At 45.1% G+C, this 4,475-nt stretch overlaps 1 pseudogene; it reads left to right on the forward strand.

Moving 5' to 3' along the window:
• Positions 1–2,447: 2,447 nt before the first annotated feature.
• Positions 2,448–3,788, forward strand: LOC121138966 (annotated as a pseudogene).
• The last annotated feature ends 687 nt before the right edge of the window (positions 3,789–4,475 follow it).

Raw genomic sequence — 4,475 nt, forward strand, 5'->3', positions numbered from 1 at the left:
TAGCGCTGACACGCCGCCGGATTGGTGCCCGCGCGTGCGCAGAATATGCGGCCGGCCTGCAACCTTCACCGGCAGCAAAGGATCCGAGAATTTTAACTCCCCGCCTAGCGTGGGTTCCGAGTTCTTACCATTCATTGGTCGGCTTTACGACCATGTGCAAGGACAGAGTGGCGAGGCATGTGAAAAACACAAAGCCCAGAAGCCTAGTTAAATACTACACTCTTGTGGGCATCATTTTCTAGATCCTAAAAAGTGGTTTTGATGGCACATGCCTTTAATCCCAGCACTCAGGAGGCAAGGTAGGCAGATCTCTTGTGAATTCGAGGACAGCCAGAATTGTTTTACAGAGAAACCATGTCCAGGAAAAAGAAAGAAAGAAAGAAAGTGGTTTGGGAAAATGATTCTAGCTTATCAGAAATAGTTCTAGCATGTCAGCCCCAAAAGAAGGTAATACTTTAAGCAAAACAATAAAACATGTTTCTAAAAGTTGTATCTTGAAACACTGGTGTTCCACAGCCAGCAGCTAAAGTGAGTTACCCACATGCATTGTTAGTGTCACAGACTCTGTGGTTGTGTCTAGCAGCTGTTTGTAAAGGACTTTTTTTTTTTTTTTTTTTTTTTTTTTTTCGAGACAGGGTTTCTCTGTATTGTTTTGGAGGCTGTCCTGGAACTCACTCTGTAGACCAGGCTGGCCTCGAACTCACAGAGATCCACCTGCCTCTGCCTCCCGAGTGCTGGGATTAAAGGCGTGCGCCACCAACGCCCAGCTGTAAAGGACTTTTATTTATCTTTTTGTCTAATTTAATCTTAATTGAATTCCCCTTTTCTTGTGGAGACATTACGTTCAAAGTGTTGATTCTTTGCCTTAGATGCATAGGGAGAGTGTGCAGTTTGATGGAGATGGAAAGTTTAGTGTTTAGCCGATTGTTCTGTGTTGGGACTTGTGCTGGCAGTTTGAGCACCGGTTCTGTGTGCCTCTGAACTTAATGCTGCTTGCTGTCCCATTCCATTTTACTTCATGGAGAATCCATTCCTTATGTTAAGCAAAGGCTACTAAGTGAATGTTTTCTGCACAGAAAATTAATTTTACTTTCAGCCTTTAGCACACATTTTTTTAAAATGCAGGTAATCAGCTACTCAACCACAAAACAAAATTATTCTCAGATATTCATCATTAGACCACTGGAGTTTTTGCTGGTTTTGTTGCCTACTAAAAATGGTTAGGCTGGGGGCTGGAGAGATGGCTCAAAGGTTAAGAGCACTGCAGGTTCTTCCAGAGGTCCTGAGTTCCCAGCAACCACATGATGGCTCACAACCATCTATAATGAGATCTGATGCCTTCTCCTGGTGTGCAAGCATATACGCAGATAAAAAACTGTATACATAATAAAATAAAACATTAAAAAAAGAGTGTAGACTGAAAAAAAGAACTGTAAAAAATGGTTAGGCTGTTGAACATTCCACATTCAAAATTCTTTAGGGTGGTGGATAATAGGGAATTGTCAATGTTTATTTTTAAATAAAATATGTTCTAAAAAAGAATGTGATACTTTATATGCTATAAACAAAACGAGTGAAAATTTAATTCAATCAATGAGATAGGAGATAGCAGAACTTTTTCACATAGTATAGTTTCCATTTTTATTGGCAGATGTTGTCATCCATACATACATGTTCTTTGCCCAGTAAAGAGGTATCATGTGGGGTGGGGAATGCAGTCTGTCTACCATTCAATGATTGTGGAGAATCTAGCTGAAGAGTTTGGACTGTAGAATTTGGAGCCAAAATATTTCAGGTGGCAGAATCCAGCCTGAGAAATTGATCCATACCCAGGAGGGCAAAATGGGCAGTTAGGTTCAATTAAGAGAGGCCAAACCCCTTGGAGGGAAGCTCATTGCCTTAATTTGGGTTTTTATTGGGTGAAGAGGAAGCATGACCACCGCAACTCTTATAAAGAAAACATTTAATTGGGGTGGCTCACATACAGTTTGAAGGGTTCAGCCTATTATCATCATGATGGGGAACACAGCTTCGTGCAGGCAGACATGGTACTGGAGCTGAGTGCTACATTTTGCAAGCAATGGGAAGTCATGTTGAGGAAGCTTGAACAAAAGAGACCTCAAAGCCCACCCTAACAGTGACAAGATTCTTCCAACAAGGACATGCCTACTTTTTGTAAAATGGGGGCCATTTTCTTTCAAACCGTCACACTCATTTATGTCTCTCCCAGGGTTTGAGCCCTGGTCGAATGAAATAGGGCAGTAAGGAAACTATAGTAGCTGAAGCAGGGACAGCTGAGTTCCAGGTGGGCTTTGGCCTGGAGTAAAGAAGCCCAGATCGTTGCCTGTCCTCCCTTGGAAATCTCTTAACCGCCTGGCCTTGGAATGCCTGGATCAGGTCCATGCCCTCATTTACCCAGCTAAATACTATGGAAAGCCAGGGGTGAGATGACCTTGATCTTTCAAAGTCCTCAGACTCTCTAGCTCACACTCGCCCTGATCAAGCCTGATGCAGTTGCCCACCCACTGATTCTGGAGGCTGTTCATCAGCAGAGTCTGAGCAACAAGTTCCTCATTGTATGAACTAGAGAACTTCAGTGGATAAAGGAATACTGCCACAGGGTTTTTGTTTGTTTGTTTTTTGTTTTGGTTTTTGGGGTTTTTTTTTGAGACAGGGTTTCTCTGTATTGTTTTGGAGGCTGCTCTGTAGACCAGGCTGGCCTTGAACTTACAGAGATCTGCCTGCCTCTGCCTCCGAGTGCTGGGATTAAAGGTGTGTGCCACCAACACCCTGCTACTGCCGCAGGTTTTACCAAGAGCATGAAGGATGCTTTTTTCTATCAGCGGCTGGTGGAGTTCATGGCCAGTGGGTCAATCCAAGCTTACATCTGCCTCGCCCGGCTGTGCAGACTGTATCTGAGGATGTGCAGAGGATGTCGGGATTGATGACACAGAGACCAGTCGGTGGTACGAAGAAAACTTTAAGCAGGCCCCAAGAAGGCTCAAGAAAACTTCCCAAGAAAGGCTTCCCTCAAGAAAAGCTTCTGCTTCCTTTCTTACCACTGGCTGGTTATTCCCTGACACCAGAGACAGCGGTGGGTGGGTCAGGAAGAGGCGGTTAGTCTTTGGAAAAGATCTAGGTCAGGGCGTTTCAGTGGGTGAGCCCTTATCAGGAATTTATTGCTCCAGTAAACATTTCATGTGGACACCAGATTGTTTTCAGTAAACATGGTTTTTGTTTGTTTGTTTGTTTTCAAAACAGGGTTTCTCTGTGTTGTTTGGGAGGTTGTCCTGGAACTCACTCTGTAGACCAGGCTGGCCTCGAACTCACAGAGATCTGCAGGCCTCTGCCTCCTGAGTACTGGGATTAAAGGCGTGCACCAACAACGCCTGGCTTTCAGTAAACATGTTTTTAGTAAACATTGTCTTACAGCTGCCTGCTCCCAGGCTGATGGGGAAGTGGGCCTCTGGACAAGGTCTTTTGTTCCCACATACATCCTTGCCCACAAAGATGCCATCCAGCTTTGGAGGACACTGATGTCCACCAGAGTATTTCGAGCACACCACATGGCCCCAGATTCAAGTCATGGGAGTTTGGGCCTCACTGACACCCGAAACACTACCCATGGCTCAGACTCTGTGGTTTCCTCCAGCAGAGACATTGCAGCTTTCTTCCCTGACTTCAGGGAGTAATGCTGGTAAGAAGAGAAGGAACCCCAGCTGCAGTGCTATAGTCCAGAAAAAGGCATCCACTGTGCAGCTGCAACAGAAAGCCCCATACCAGCCTAGTAAAGTCCTGTCAGTCCCCGAGGACAGGTGGCAATGTCCAGCCTTTTCTCTTAGTGGCTGAAGGAACTGACTCTATTGGATGGCATCACCTACTCAAAGACCTAGCATATCACTGCTCAGCTGCTGCAGTCTAGCTCTATCTACCTCTTCTATGGAATATTCATGGGTATTAGGAAGGATGGTGACTCTTCTTTGTGTGTGTGTGTGTGTGTGTGTTGACTGAGATAAGGTTTCTCTGTGTAACAGCTCTGGTCGTCCCAGGACTTTCTGTGTAGACCTGGCTAGCCTTGAACTCCCAGACATCTGCCTGCCTCTGCCTCCCAGATGCTGGGATAAAAGGCGTGCGCCACCACTGTCCAGCTGGTGACTCCAGCTTTTTGCAAATGACTTTCATCCTTCCCCAAGAAGGAACCTACCTGCTGACTAGCAGTGACTGTGTAACCAATATTTGATCAGACTCTAATAGATTCTGTGCTACTGAAAAAAGAAAAGAAACTAAAGTAGCTGGCATTGTGGGTAAAAGGGAAAGGTTTATTCCAAACTGCCTAGGCGCTCAGGGAAGCAAAGAGAAGTGATGGGTGGGTGTGTGGGGGATGTTTCCAAAGCTTTTAGGGAAGGAGGGGAACCTGTAAGCTGGACTGGAGGACTTTGATGTGTTTAATAGACTTTGATATGCTAATAGGCACC

Source organism: Mesocricetus auratus, unplaced genomic scaffold, assembly GCF_017639785.1.
Source record: "Mesocricetus auratus isolate SY011 unplaced genomic scaffold, BCM_Maur_2.0 Super-Scaffold_6730, whole genome shotgun sequence".
In the NCBI taxonomy this organism is placed as follows: domain Eukaryota; kingdom Metazoa; phylum Chordata; class Mammalia; order Rodentia; family Cricetidae; genus Mesocricetus; species Mesocricetus auratus.